This window comes from Ornithorhynchus anatinus, chromosome 17, assembly GCF_004115215.2.
Source record: "Ornithorhynchus anatinus isolate Pmale09 chromosome 17, mOrnAna1.pri.v4, whole genome shotgun sequence".
NCBI lineage: Eukaryota > Metazoa > Chordata > Mammalia > Monotremata > Ornithorhynchidae > Ornithorhynchus > Ornithorhynchus anatinus.
Genome location: NC_041744.1, coordinates 27,539,563 through 27,555,871, shown reverse-complemented (window position 1 = coordinate 27,555,871; position 16,309 = coordinate 27,539,563). Strand labels below are relative to the sequence as shown.

General features: G+C 38.2%; 1 long non-coding RNA gene across 8 annotated transcripts in view; it reads left to right on the top strand.

The window, feature by feature from the left end:
• The window catches only part of LOC103170640, an 86,648-nt gene extending 71,209 nt beyond the window's left edge, over window positions 1-15,439 (top strand). For 3 of the 8 annotated variants that reach the window (XR_003765603.2, XR_003765604.2, XR_003765606.2), the window contains one exon: window positions 3,141-5,259. This is a non-coding gene — a long non-coding RNA (uncharacterized LOC103170640). Of the gene's footprint in view, window positions 1-3,140; window positions 5,260-9,772; window positions 9,847-10,146; window positions 10,520-11,869; window positions 11,970-14,609 lie in introns of those variants that run through there. The other 5 variants (XR_003765605.2, XR_005660951.1, XR_486315.3 and 2 more) reach the window with 5 other exon arrangements.
• The last annotated feature ends 870 nt before the right edge of the window (window positions 15,440-16,309 follow it).

Below are 16,309 nucleotides of genomic sequence, written 5' to 3'. Positions count from 1 at the left end.
GTTATTTGATGATCTGGAAAAGAACATTCATTACCCGTTTTTCCTGGCACTGGGCCCCATAATTTAGGGTCCAATTCCAAGCATGGTTTGGGGTAGTGGGATGGTGGAGTTAAGATAGCCTTCAGTCCTATTGTGGTGGTGTTGGAGCAAAACCATTTCATTGTCATCTCTGCCTCTTGAACCCTCTTGAGGTGGGCCTTGCATTTTGCTCCAGCTTCCCGACGATAATGAAGGGGATCTCTTGATGTGCATATGATGGGGATTAAATTTTTGCATAAAGACTTGTTTGTCTGGATAATTAATGTGTCTGGGTGCCATATCAGATTGATCAATCCCTAGTAGACTTTGAATTACAAATAAAAGTGGATCCATCTCCCCTATGATATACATCTGCCAGTCATAAAATGTAATATGATGACAGCCTGGCCCCTGGTCTGGGTCTGCTCCCTGCCCCCTGCAATCCACATATGTCCCCATGGAGGAAACTGCACATGGGTCCTTGACAGAGGAAACCTCATGCCAGAGACCTTGTCCCCTGAGCCTGTACCTCAGAGCCTCTCTTCCTGGCCTCCACTTTGGGGGTCAGTTTGGGAGGAAGTGATCTGTGAGAGATGTGAAAGATAAAACCACAAGGATGGTGGCTTCTTATTAATTAATGATTAATAATTGAAACTGAGAACATAATTTAAGTAGTCTTAATTTCTTTTCTCCACCTGTCTTTCCACCCACCCCACCTTCAATTCACTGCAGAGCCACCATGGATCCTTGTGCCGAGTTCCTTCCTCTGGACCTGATGTCTGATAGGGGCGGTGGAGAAAGTCCACTCAGGGTCCTCCTCCAGAGCTGATCACAATGGCAGGGACAGTGGGGAGAGGCCCACCAGGGTCATGGAAAATCCTACCATCCCCTTTCCCTGCACCACTACTTGATTGGAAGATTGGGTGGCTTTGTCATTTAAATTATGAAGGCAATCAGGAGTTGATATAAATGGTTCATTTGTTGGATTATATCAAAGGATTTTTTCTGATTAAATGTAATAATGCAAAGTGCACCAATCTGTCATTAAGCCATTTTGACACCATTAAGGTATAGGGCTGGAATGGTGGGGTGTTGCTTGGGCCTAGCACAGCACCAGACATGGCCACCTGTCTAATGAGTTGATAGTGCATCGCCCCACCCTGACTCGGGCTTCTTTCACTTCCAATCTGCTCAGGAGATCAGCCAAATAAATCTTTTGTCTCTAGGTTTGTATCTCCCCTCTCCTCTGGTACCTTTATCTCATTTTGTCTCCTTTCTTCCTTCCCTTAGAAGTTTCATTCCATATAAGAAGTTGGCACCTATACCCCATGTATCTCTGGGTTACCTAGCCTGGAAAAGGAGAGTGGAAGTAGTAATAATAATTGTGATATTTGTTAAGCACTTACTACCTTCCAGGCACTGTACTAAGCGCTGGGGTAGATACAAGGTAATGGGTTGGACACAGTCCCTGTCCCACATGAGGCTCACAGTCTTAATCCCCATTTTACAGATGAGGTAATCAAGGCACAGAAGTGATTTGCCCAAGGTCTCACAGCAGAGAAGTCATGGATCCTTCTGCCTACCAGGTCTGTGCTCTATCCGCCAGGCCACGCTTCCCTAGAAGTATGGTTCAAACTGGTCCACCACCCCGCATCCTGCTCCCAGAAAGGAATGCAAAGATACCCTCCTTAAGGGAGAACACAAGGACTCTAAGTCCTGTATTTGAATTCTCCCTTTATCTGAACATAAGCTTGGAAAGAGGTTTCCATCCATGCCATAGGAAGGGCTTAGCCAAATTCTGGTGACTAGGAAAGGGAGGTTTGTGAACACTGTGCTTTCTGTCAATGGCGAGACCAAGGAAGAATGGTAAAGGGTAACAATTATTTTACTAATAACCAGACTCTGCTTTTAGCAAACATGTGTCAGCATGAGTTTCAGAATTGGCAGTAGAACCTTTTTTTTATTTTGCACAAATGGAAAATTTATTTCCCCATTTCATTTGATGTTGCTGAGTGAAATGCTGGAAAATAGTAGCCTTTAACAGTGGGCTGGGTAATGTTCCCACAGCAAAGTACAAAGCGAACACACACAGTCACGCAAATGAATGTGTGAAAAATTGAAATGACAACAAGGAAAATTGAAAGCAGAACTCATATTACTGAGGAAAAATCAAACAATTTTTCTTTGTTTAATTGCTTTTGTCATACCTGCCAATAATGCTCTTATCCCATTTCAACCTGCGCTTTCTGCCTTTTGGGGTGTCAGGCTTATCCCTTCCAAGGTTGAAGAATGATTATGTGATGGAATTTCTAGTCATTATAGCCACTCTTTTTTCACCCTGCTTCTTCCTTTCATTATAGTCATAGAGGTAAAGGTCAATTGTTCCTTTTAGTGCACTTTCCACTTTCCCAGCCTAGTTTTTAAATAGCTCAGATGATGGGGTTTCCCTCAGTCCCCTTGGGAAGCTATTCACAATCTAATACATCTCACTCTCAGAAAGCGTTCCTTTATAGAAAGTCTAAAATGTTCCTTCTCTTATTTTCATCCTATTACTCATAGTTATGTGCCTTTGTATCATGATAGATATTTTCTTCTTCCTCTTTGCTCTTTGGTGCCTTCAGATATTTACAGAGCTACTGCGTCCCCACTTAGTCATTGTTCAGCTAAACTGTGCGCATTTACTTCTTTAAGACTTTTCTTGTGCTTGTTGTTTCTCACCTCGTTAATCATATTGGCTACACTTCTGTAAGTGGCTTCTGGTTTCCCATTATAGTGTCCTGAACTACAGTATTTCCTGGACCGGGTTCCCTTTGTTATATTCTGAAGAACTTGAATCTCATTGCTCCATGATATAGTAGCTCTGCATATGGGATTTGAAATTGCCCTTAATTTAGTGAAGTTGCTCTATGGAGACTAGTACCTTTCTCTGCCCAAAGTGAGAGCCCAACAAACACTCAAACACCTCAGGATTTATTTAAAACTGAATGTACCATTTGGAGGCTGTCCTCTAATTTTCAGCCTTCAACTTTCAGCATTATTTTTCTCATTTACATTGAGATTGTATTTTCACATTTTTACTTCAAGTAAATTACAGTTTCCATCCTGAATCTCAATTTACCTAGGCAAACTAAAGGAAAGAAAACTGGAAAACTGAAGCAGGAAGTGTGGCTTGGCCTCTGAGAAACTGGCACCAGATTGGCTCCAAACCTGAGACACAGTGAAGGTCTAAAAATCAATATTGCAGCCAAACTCCTGTATGGATGGTAGAACCTGAGCTTACACAGATATAATTTTTGCAGAAGCTCCCCAGGTAAGCCATGTTTGACAGATGCCAATACAGGATAACATACATCAAGATCCTGGAACATTGTCAGTCCACCAGCACTGAAGCAGTGTTCATTGCATTACAGCTTGTTTTGGGTGGGCAAATGAGAAGAATGGATGACAGTGGGACCACAAAGCAACTTTTGTAAGGTGTACTGGAGCCAGGTTGCCATGTGGAAAGAGGATGGAACAAGATTTTAAAACACAAATCATGACCTTAAATAATTCAGGCTACCTGAAAACTGCTGGGAAACAGTAGTGAAGAGACCAGCCTATTGTACGGCAGTCTGAAATGGGGAGTTAATTACAGCAAGTGCATTTGGAAGGTCATAGAGGCAGACTCAAAAAAGTGACTGGTCCTGGAGATAGCATCTATGATATCTCCGCATGAGCTTTAAACATGCCCACTGAGGAAAAGATGAGGGTCATACACAAATTTCTCTGAACATCTTGGGCATGCATATTGACACACAGTCTCATCATCTCAGTTTGAATTATTAGATCAAGTTAGCAAGCTGTTCATTTGCTTTTGAAAATTGTCATTCAAGACAGTACCCAGCTGAATCCTTAAGGCATCCCATTAGTTTCTTTCAGGGCAGGAATCTTGCCCTTTCTCTATTCACTTTATTTGTACCTATAATGTTTTTATTATATTTGTAATCACAATGGTGCTAATTAGTTTAGAATATGATCTAAATATTGATTGATTCCATTGTATCACTTTTAGCACCCATTGTTGGTCCATTTTTTCAGAAATGTATCTCTCATGATGATCTCATTTTGTTTATCGTGCCATGTCCATATGTTGACATCTCCTTCATTCTGAACCGTTTTCCAATTGGATTTCAATTATCTTGGCAAAATGCATTCACTGGAATAATTGAAAAAGTCAGAACAATTCCTGATAGTTACTCGGAATAGTCAACTTTTTAATGCTTATCAAAATTTTCATTCTAGAGGTTGGTAATGTCTACTCCAGTTCTCATTCAGTCTAGGATTTTCATTTAGATTAATTCTTTTCAAAAGTGTCACATATAAAGTCATATTGTAACCTGTTGAATACGTCTCCATCACACAAATGTTTTTATCTGATGCATAAAACTTTTTCCCTCTAAAGTCTAAATATGATTAATTCTGTCATAATGTATGTTTCCATTATGTGTTTTGGATTGAATGTGATGGCAAAATTAGGGAGTATTCAACTGACCCATACGTTTATCTGGATGGAGTGTGACATGTTGGCAGAAGAAATTGCTGTGAACATATATGTGGCATTGGTAATGCAGTGAATTCTAAAAGGAGTGCTTTAATCAGTGAAGGATGTCCTCAATGAAGAACTGTGTGTAAACTGTGTAAACTTTTCACATTCTGCTTGGAGAATGCCATCTTCTTTCTTTTTTAACCTCAAATTTTTGAGAAAGAAGAAATATTTTTCATTTAAAGAATAAGGGATTTCCTGTTAAATGGGGAACTATATTTTCACCACATGGCTTTATATTATGCCATCTGCTATATTTTCAGGAGCATGTTTCTTCTTTTTTCTTTTTCCTTTTTTTCTGTGTACACAAGAAATTAGTGTCAAAGCTACCTTAATAATCCCTTATTGGGCATGATTCAGGTATTAAGCTCCCAGTGACATTAATGGAGTCGGTGTTGTTAACTCCTTTTATTCTTTACTGAAAGTACAACCGTTCAACCTGAGTGTAGCATTGGAAGGAAAAAAACTGGATTTATACATGGCCTTAATTCCTCTCATTGTATTGAGATTTGTAGAAAAATATAAAGGTGATATGGAGGTTTTATTGAATTACTGTTAAATACTGTCATAATATCAGTGACATGGAAACTAAAATGATTTCATTGGAAGTGATAGCAAACCATGTGAATGCGTTGTTTCATGGTAGCACATTAAATAAATTGTGCCTCTACTGAGTGATATAACAATAATGTTGGTATTTGTTAAGCGCTTACTATGTGCCGAGCACTGTTCTAAGCGCTGGGGTAGACATAGGGGAATCAGGTTGTCCCACGTGGGGCTCACAGTCTTAATCCCCATTTTACAGATGAGGGAACTGAGGCACAGAGAAGTTAAGTGACTTGCCCACAGTCACACAGCCGACAAGTGGCAGAGCTGGGATTCAAACTCATGAGCCCTGACTCCAAAGCCCGTGCTCTTTCCACTGAGCCAAGCAGCATGCACTACAAAGTGATAAAGTTGATACTTTTTCATGAGGAGGCCAGGAGCTAAGCAAACATAGACATTCCATGGCTTAAAATTAAGCCATACATTTACAAAAGGAGAAAGCACTTAAGAAAACATCCTAATGACAATTTATAAATCTGTTGCTCTATTTTCCCTGGCTTCCGTTTCATATGACAATTTTAACTGTGGGTAGTCTTTTGGTCTTTTTACTCTAACCTTTCATACATAACCACACCCTCTAGACCGTAGTCTAACTGTAACCTATCTGTAGTCTAGACCCTAGACTATAAGCCCATTGTGGGCAGGGATTGTCTCTCTTCATTGCTGTATTGTACTGTCCAAGCACTTAGTGCAGTGCTCTGCACACAGAAAGCGCTCAGTAAATGTGAATGAATGAATGAATGAACCATGCTTAGCATATTCTGTTTTATGGGTTCATATATTAAGAATTTAAATGTCAATTTCTTTTAAATATTTTCCATACTTTTGAATATCATTATAATACAATTAAACTATAGCCACATGAATATTTCACACTCAACTTTGCAACCATATTAACAATATCACTTTTTTCCTTCCCTAAACTATGTTTGGGGCAATATGTGATAAAATATTAAACAGGCTTTTTAAAAGAAAGGAATCAACTGTTTTTCTGACATCTTCTGGACTGAATTACAGGGCACCTAGAGATAATCTAAAATAATAAAATTCAAAATGATACCATAAATGTGAATATTTTTATAAGGTGAACAATAAGCTCACTGTGGGCAGGGGACAAGTCTACCAACTCTGTCGAATTGTACTCCCCCAAGTGCTTAATACAGTGCCCTGCAAACAGTAAGGACTTATTAAATACCATTTATGGTGATGATTTGGTCACTGATTGTAGTTGCTTTGTCCTTAGATAGTGGCAGAAGCTTTATCTCATTACTGGCCTGAGTTACTTTAAAGGCTGCAAAATTAATTCAATTTTTCTGCCAGTTTTATACTTGGGATCTCAGAGTACGTAGCTATAATCCTGATTCCAGTTCATTGAGAATATTAGTTATATATATATATATTTTGATTTACTATATTTGTAGTTCTTTGATTCTCTGAACACATTCCTATTCAACCAGATCAAAAGTATTCTTTAAACTCTTTCCATGAGTCAATTAAGAGAATTTATTGAGAACCTACTCTAACATATTACCTACTATGGTTAATACTATGGCAATGCAGCATGGTGTAGTGGATAGAGCTAGGACCTGTGAGTAAGAAGGACCTCGGTTCTATTCCCTGCTCTATCACTTGTCTGCCGTGTGACCTTGGGCAAGTCACTTTAACTTCTCGGTGCTTCTGTTATATCATCTATAAAATGGGGATAACTGTGAATCCCATGAGGGACAAGGCCTGTGACCAGCCTGATCACTTCATATCTACCCCAGCCTTAGAAAAGTGCCTGACACATAATAAGCGCTCAAAAAACTACCATTATTATTATTGTCAATAATAATAATAAGCACTTGAGAGTATAATAAAAGTACATGACATTATCCCTGCCCTCAAGAAGTTAACAAGTAGGGTGGCTTGAAGTTAGAATGGAGATTTTAGTAAGACTGATCAAATCAGTTCAATATAGGTTGTTATAAAACTCACCAATTTTTTCAGTTTTTAAGTAAACTTTTACTTTACTGAGCAATCATCTGCCAGTGCCAAAGGGACCTACAATTCCAGTTAAGTATTCTCCACTCTGGAAGGTTCAGGGCCTTGAAGACCTTCATAAACATATTGGGCCTACACTATGCTGTTTTTCCTGATTTCTATTTTCAGTAGACAACTCTATTTCAGGCACAGTACCACACTGGCCTGCCAACCACCTAAGGCCTAACACATGGTCACAGTGTGAAATGGTGATAATGGAATGAACTGTTCAGAAGGTGAACAGCTCTAACCCTGCCCAAATATATTGAAGTCAACATGTCTTCCTGATTGACAGCATCTCTCCTTCACCCCCTGCCAATCTCTTATCTTTCCAATAATTTTTTTTTTTTTTTTGCCTGTGTGGCCTTCAGGAAGAGTCTGGCATCCAGGCAGGCTTGTGGACGGTCTGGGAGGCAGAAAGCATCAACTTCCATTCTAGGGATAAGCCCAGGTCCATCGAAAAGTACACACCCGAGAAGAAAACACTATCTTTGGACTTCCTGCTACCTGGCCTTCATTAATATTGCCTGTCACTGTCAAAGAGAACCAGAGTCATCTGAAACAAGCCCCAGTTTCCCATCCCTATTTTGTTAGATGAGAAACAAGATTGTAACTACAGTGACCATTAGGTAGCAGAAGGGATCTGTTCACATGCCCTCTTTATCAGTTTGTTTATTGAACTATTACTCTGTGCAAAGCACTGTACTCAGGGCTTGGAAGATTACATTATAACTGAGTTGGTAGACTTGTTCCCTGCCCAAAATGAGCCTACAGTCTAGAAGGGTAGATATACATTAATATAAATGAATTATGAATATGTACCTAAGTGCTGTGGGGCTGGGAGAGGGTTGAATACATGATGCACACCAAGTTGAGTAATAATAATAAATAAATAATGTTGGTATTTGTTAAGCGCTTACTATGTGCAGAGCACTGTTCTAAGCGCTGGGGTAAACACAGGGGAATCAGGTTGTCCCACGTGGGGCTCACAGTCTTAATCCCCATTTTACAGATGAGGGAACTGAGGCACAGAGAAGTTAAGTGACTTGCCCACAGCCACACAGCTGACAAGTGGCAGAGCTGGGATTTGAACTCACGAGCCCTGACTCCAAAGCCCGTGCTCTTTCCACTGCGCCACGCTGCTCCTCTAGTAGTTCAGCTGCTGCAGCAGTGATACATATCTGTTAGTTGTAGGATGTAACCTGCTCATGTGGGGATAGTTGATAATCAAATGTGTGCTTTCTGAAACTCAGGCAGTTGTTATAAAATGAAATCCATTATAAATAATCATTTTTGTATTTACTAATGGTCATCTTTAAAAATATTCATTATTTGCTAAGTTCTTACTATGTGCAGGGCACTGTATTAAGCACTGCAGTAGGTCCAAAATAATTGGTCAGACAAAGTGCCTGTCCAACATAGGACTCACAGTCTTAATATACATTTTACAAAGGAGGTAAATGAGGCACAGAGAAGTTATATGACTTGTTCAGGGTCACAGCACAGACAAGTGGTAGAGCTGGGAGTAGACCCAGTTCCTCTGACTCCAATGCCTGTACTCTTTCCACTAGGCCACACTGCTACTTGAAGATTTATCATTATACAACTCTATTTTATTTCACTCGAGCATTCATTCACTTGTATTTTTTGACCGTTTACTATGTGCAGATCACTGTACTAAGTGCTTGAGAGAGTACAATATAACAATAAATGGACACATTTCCTGCCCACAATGAGTTTACAGTCTAGAGGAGACAGACATCAATATAAATTACAGAAATGTACAAAAGTGCTGTGGGGTTGGGATGGGGGGAAACACATATAAAGGAAAAATATGTACCATTTAATTTTTTAGCTATAGGTTGGGCTCTATACATTTGAAAATATATATGAAAATTTTAATAGTGGAAAATTTACAAGTGGGTTTTTATGTTGGTATTTAAGTGCTTACTATGTGCTGAGCACTGTTCTAAGCGCTGGGGTAGATACAAGGTAATCAGGTTGTCCCATGTGAGGCTCACAGTTAATCCCCATTTTACAGATGAGGTAACTGAGGCACAGAGAAGTTAAGTGACTTGCCCACAGTCACACAGCTGACAAGTGGTAGAGCTGGGATTCAAACTCATGACCTCTGACTCCAATATTTATACTTTCCTGAAATCACAAATTCTGCTCCTTGGGCTTCTACTGAAACAATGGACATTTTGGACTTTTACATGTATCTAAGAATGCATCCAGAAATGTTAAAAAAAAAAAAAAAATTAGACTATCCATATAAAAACCTAGTTACTGATGGATTTGATAGTCAAAGTGTTTGAGGCATATAAGCTTCTTGGTTTTGAAATGTTTGAACTGTTGGGGAACTAGAGGGTGTGAAAGGTTATGAACTTTGAATATTATCGTGTGTGTGTGTCTGTGTATATGTATGTCTTTTGTCAAATAAAGATTTTTCCCCAAGTTTGTACATAAAGAAAGAGGGAAGTTTTATATACATAGCAGCTGTCATTCTGTTCTTTACTCCATCACTGTGTTTTTTCATCACAGCTACACGAGAACAGAATGTCAACCTTCATTTTGAATGCTAAAGCTTTAAGCTAAGGTTTGCCACTCTGACTAATGTAAGTAGTACTGAGATTAACATTTTTTGAATGTACACTGTATCTTGCTCTCCTTGTTGTTTAGCAGTTATGCTGTCACATGTAAGGTTACATTTTAAAAGTGACCTCTGGCAATGGTCAGGGAAAAACTGAAGTAATGCTAGAAAATGAACAAGGTATAACTTAGTAGTAGGGCACCTAGGTTGCACACAATAAATTTTGCATTTACATCTAAGGGAAACTCAAATGATTGCCATTGCTAAGAGTTATAATGCTGATCCACTCTTTTTCTTTCTGCATTCTTGCTTCCTTAATCGGAAGTATGACAGGACCCTGTGGCCGAGAAAAGAAATGAAACCAGATGAAGTAGAGCAAGAAGGGAGTTGAGAGCCTCAGAGGAGTTTCCTCATTGTTAATCTGAAAACCCCTAAGAATAGCCTGCCAGCATTTTCGTGCATTCCTGAGAGATGAGGATGGTGCTGTCTTCAGTTTGTAAATACCAGCTTCTGAAGATGCCCATTACCAGCAGAACTCTCCACTGCTCACCTTTCTTGGGCTATACTTAGATCACACCTCGACTTTATTTGTTGAGGATGTATTTTTGTTTGAGATAAACTAATGTATATCCCACCTCTCCTTTGGTTCAGCAAATGACCTTACTAAACTATACTAAACTTCCTCCAGTATCTAAAAAGGGATCTGTAAATAAATGAATGCATTTTCCTTTCTAAATACCCCACAGCCTTTCTTATCTGTTCTTTTCTTCTAAATTGACCCACACAGAATCACACATCAACATAGCTCTAAGTTCTAATTATCCATAGAATTAGGTTTTTTCCCCAGTGCTTACTACTGTGATGTGCATATAGTAACTGCTTAATATGATAATAATAAGCACCCTATTCATTTATAATACCTGATGGGATCTAAGCAGCTAGAATTCTAGAGGCCTCCATCCCTCACATTCAAAGAGTTCCTTCCTCGCACTCAGTGTGGTAGTTTAAGCTTCCAAAGTGAAGTAGAAGTAGCCACAGTAACAGCATTTGTTGAGCATTTCACTATATTAGGATCTTCGCAAAGTATAACAGAAACAGGAAATACAGTGCCTATTCCCAGAGTTCATAATTTGATGGCTCATATTTGAGAGGGAGTCAGATCTAAAACTCTTTATAAATAGTTTCAAAACACAATTACCAGACACAGTGTTGAATGCCACATTCAAATCCATGTCTAAAAAAATTGTACATATAAGCACTAAGGATGGGTGAAATTAGTCAGGGAATGCTCACTGGAGGAATTGGGCTTTAGAAGAATTTTGGAAGTTGGAAGTACTGAAATATGGAAGATTTGGGGGTCAGAGTTTCAAGCTGAGAACACAAGATTTTGAAGGCAGGCAAGTTGAGCATGAAGTATAGTTAGGAGGTGAACTTGGGAGGGGTGGAGAGTGGTGTAAACTGGGCCTTAACAGTTGGATAAAGCTGAAGTACGTCTACTGAGACAATTTGGTAGGGGCTACACTTTTCTGTATATCCTTCACAAAATGTGAAAGAAATTTTTCCGCTCAATATCATTGTGATGTATTGGATATTCTGTCTTTTGGGTCTAGCTTTACTTTAGACCTTCCTTCTTCTCTAGATAACTTGTAGCTCTATTAAGGTTTCAGGGCCAGAAACCCTTTACTTTGAGTGGAAGATAGCTCTGGCTATGGAAACATGAAGGATTTCAATATTTTTAATGTTAGCAAATTACATTAGTATGTTGGCATGAAACAGAAGATTGGAGTTGAAATATGACAAGGAGCATTTTAAGTGAAGTTGCTGGTATGGGGGTTGGTGTTATTAAAATGATCAACTGAAGAATTTTACTAATGTTATTTAACCTTTTTAAACCACTGCACTTTTGTATGTGACATGGGACTTTTCTGTGAAGAGCTAGTGCGCAGTTAATTTTACAAATTGATTTAAAAAGGTCAGTTATGTCTTAATACCTTTTAAACTTACATTCAGAAAAATAAAATAATCAGTCGTTTTTTGTTTTCTTTCAGTTTGGATGTGCACATTTGGGTTTTAGCACCGCATTTCTTTCTACCCACAAACTGAGGTCCTTGAAATGAACTCTGCTTCTCGACCATCCACAGTCATATTGTGTGTAAACTTCAAACAAATAATATTTTTTTCTTTCAAATATCACTGGAGTAACTAATGCCTGTGACATTTTAACATAGGATTTTAACTAATTTTAATTAATGATAATTGTTGTACTTGTTAATTATTTATTATGTGTTAAGTGCCGGGGTAGATAAAATACATTCCGATGAATGACATTTCTTGTCTCCCATGGGCCTCACGACCTATATGGGAAGGATAACAGATATTTTAACCCTATTTAAAAAATGAGGAAACTGATAATCTTGTATCTCCTATGCCTCAGTTTGGAGGCACTTCTTGTCCTGTATAGGACTCACAGTTTAAGTATGTAGGAGAACAGGTATTGAATTCTCAGGAATTCTCTGAGAAAACAGGGAAGTGAAATCACTTACCCAAGGTCACTCAGCAGGTAAGTGACAGAACAGGATTAGACTGTAGGACTTCTGACTTGGAACAGCATGACATAGTGAATAGAGCAGAGCCTGGGAGTCAGAAGATCATGGGTTCTAATCCTTGCTCTTACACTTGCCTGCAGTGTGACCTTGGGCAAGTCTCTTCACTTCTCTGGGCCTCAGTTACTTCATCTGTAAAATGGGGATTGAGACTCTGAACCCCACGTGGGGCAGGGACTGTGTCCAACCTGATTACCTTGTATTTACCCCAGCTCTTACTTAATACAGTGCCTTAAATCTAGTATACTACCATTATTATTATTTTCTGCTCTTTCCATTAGAGAATGTTACTGCTTCAGAAGAATGCTTCACAATTGAAGTCAAACTGCTCAGTCAGAATGTGAGGGGAATTTAGAGGTTAAACTAGTGGGCATCAATCAGATGTACTGTGTTATGGAAACAGTAAACTCTGTCCTGTAGAATTAGGGATGCTTTAAGGCTTTGGAGATGGTCTTTCAATTTGCATAGGCTCAGGAGAATCCCTTGTGTTTTGTTGAATCAACCTTTGTTTCTAACTTTTGCAAAAAGGGGACATTCATTTTCTTGGTTTTTGAATTGGCTTTAGAAGAAGAAAATGTTTGTAGCCTACATTCTAACCCAATCTCTAGACCTTCATCATCAACATCACTTGTTGAAGTCATCCTTGAAAAGTCATATTAGGAGTTTTTATTTTATGTAAAATGAAAAAGGTAATTTTTGGAGAGTTTGGAGGAGGGAACTGATGTGGCATTAAAGTTACATATAGGGTAGTGTTTTCTGGTTCAGAACACATCTCTCAGGTAATGTACTCACTTCTGAGACACTGTCTTTATTTACTGATGTAATCCTTAGGTAAAACCCCAGTAGATTCAACATTGATTCCTAAGTTAATTTATCCCTTTTCTATATGGATCTCCCCCTTTATTTTCATTTTAAGGAACAGTCTTCGATTATTTGTTTACACTATATTTATTTTATGTGGCCAAACCATTTATTGGTGTGCCACTGGGGTCTCTGTTAAAGAAACTGCACAAAACTTTAGTAGACTGAGATAACATAAAAGAGAAACTGGCTTCAAGATTTGCTGTTCTTTGTTCCACTTTGGCTGTGGAAAAGATGTCACTGTTATTACAGAGGGGCCATATAACCAGTAAGTAGTTATGTGCAGTATTTTACAGAAACTTAACAGGACTGAACCTTTCCTCTAAAATATGGTAATATAAATTTTGTCTTACTTTATTCTAACTCCATGAACCTCATTCCTTGGATAATTGGCCTCTACTCTTTCTCAAGGGCAATGTTGTAATCCACTTTGAAAGACATCACTAAGCAAATTACTGTTTTTATAAACCATCCCATTTGAAAAATAATTCTGGCATAGGTTATAACCAAACCCCTCTCAGACAGAAGTTTCATAATCTTGTGATTAAGATCTGCAGGGAATTTTGAAGAACATATGATCATGGATTTGAAATCCTAAAACAAATATGTAGAACAATGTGTTTTTCCCTCATTTCTCACTCTCATCAACTTGGGCAGATACAGGATGAGGTAAGAATGAGGATAATATGATTATCTCTGCAATAAAATAAACTTTCCTAAACTGAGGTCCTCAATAATCCTCCTTTTCAATGGAAATCTCTAAATGGTGATTTATTCTGTTATACCCCTTTAATAATAATAATAATGATAATAATAATAATATTTATGTGCTTATTATGTGCCAAGCTGTGTTGTAAGCACTGGGGTAGATGCAAGATAATCAGGTTGTCCCACCTGGGGATCATAGTCTTAATCCCAATTTTGCATATGAGGTAACACAGAGAAGTTAAGTGACTTGCCCAAGGTCAAACAGCAGTCAAATGCAGAGCCAGAGTTAGACCACATGTCCTCTGACTTGCAAGCCCGTGCTCTTGCCACTAGGCCATGCTTGATTTGGCATTTGTTCAGCACTCACTATGGGTCACACATAGTAAAACACTGTTAATGCTGAGGTAAATACAGGTCAATCAAATTAACCACAGTTCCTGACCCACATAGGAATCTTGACTAAGGAGGAAGTAGAATAGGTAATTACATATGAGAGATGATGAAACTGAGACAAAAAAGATTTAAGAGATTTTACACTGTCACACAGTAGACAAGTGGCACAGTCAGAATTAGAACCCAGGTCTCCTGACTCCCAGACCTGTTCTTTTTCCACTAGACCACACTGCTTCTAGATTGTGGACAACCTGAACAAAGAAGTGCTGTTGACCATAACACCATGAAATAAAGTGGGATCCATTGCTTGAAGGCTACTTCAAAACCAGAAGAGGAAGTAATTATTTGCCCAAGTGATAAACTTCAAATTTATTACCAGAAGGTTGTGCAGGCCAAAAAATGTTGCTAGGTTCATTACGGTTGGGAGAAAAATAGATGAGAGATCTATGTGGGTTATTAGAATATTCAGAACGTGGAAAAGTCAGAAATGACTAACTGAACCATTAAATGCATTCCTTATGAATGAATGTTCTTACATTTACATGAACGGGGAGTTGAGGGAAAGCTATGCCTGCAATTACTAGAAACTTCTGCAATAGACCCTAAGGCTCTTACTTGTGAATTTCAGAACACTGAATTGAACTGAAGAATTCATTGTCAAAGTGGTGGATTTTGTTTAGGTTTGCCTTTCTCATATCAGAATGTCTGGCAGAAATATACTGGCAAAATACTAAAAAATATATTCAATAATTCACTTTCATTGGAAATGTCCTTCAAAACCTTTAGCTGGACCCTTGCAGAGCCTCCTCATTCACCTATTTTCACATTCAACTATCTTGCATTAAGTCGTTTGAAACAGATTATCTGAAACTTACATAAGATTTATTTTATCGTGGCACCTAGAACCTTCTTATTAAGGATTTCATCCATCTTAGTATCCCAGGCTTCTCAAATGCTTATTACATTTTTAATATAAATAGAGAAGGATGGCTGTGTAAGTTAGCTATGTTTTAGATATTGAGAATAAATATGTAAAATGTTCAGTGGTTATAATTTTTGCCTGATGAAAGGTCATTCTTAATCCCTGATGGTTAATGGAATGCACTACTTTATTTAGATTACTTTGAAATCCAAATACATCTTCCAAATGTCTGAAAATTAAGCAGCCGTTTTGAAGAAAATAGAGGGAATTATTTCTTTTGAGTACTGAGAGTGAGCTGGCCATATTTCTGTACAAATGATGAGGTGGTATATTGTGAAAGGACAATCTATAAATCTTTTAAATCATCTAGGACTTCTATTTTCACTTAACTTAAACCAAAATGCATATAATTCAAGGTATAAATGAATTCAAGGACAGATGAATAGAAATGCATAATAATAATAATAATTATAGTCATTGTTAAAGGCTTACTACCTGCCAGGTACTGTACTAAGTGTTGAAGTGGATACAAGCAAATCAGGTTGGACACTGTCCCTGTCCCACATGGAGCTCATAATCTTGATCCCCATTTTACAGATGAGGTAACTGAAACACTAAAAAGTTAAGTGACTTTCCCAAGGTCACATAGCAGACAAGTGGCAGAGCTGGTATTAGAACCCATTACCTTCTGACTCCCAAGCCTAGGCTCTATCCACTACACTATGTTGCTTCTCTCTAAATTTATAATTTATCCATATAGTCTGGATTCATTCATGCCAGCCATTTGTAATGATATTAACTTTAGATAAAATACCTGTTCATCACATTGATTATCTTGTGCTTTTAGGATAAATCCATTTAATACTAAACATCCAAAAAAATATAGTTAACATGGGCCTAAGGCTGGTTAAAAAAGAATCTTGATTACCCTACTTAATCCAAATTGCTTATTTTTTACACTTCTGCTCTCAATATGGTATTTGCTAACTACTTAGTATGTG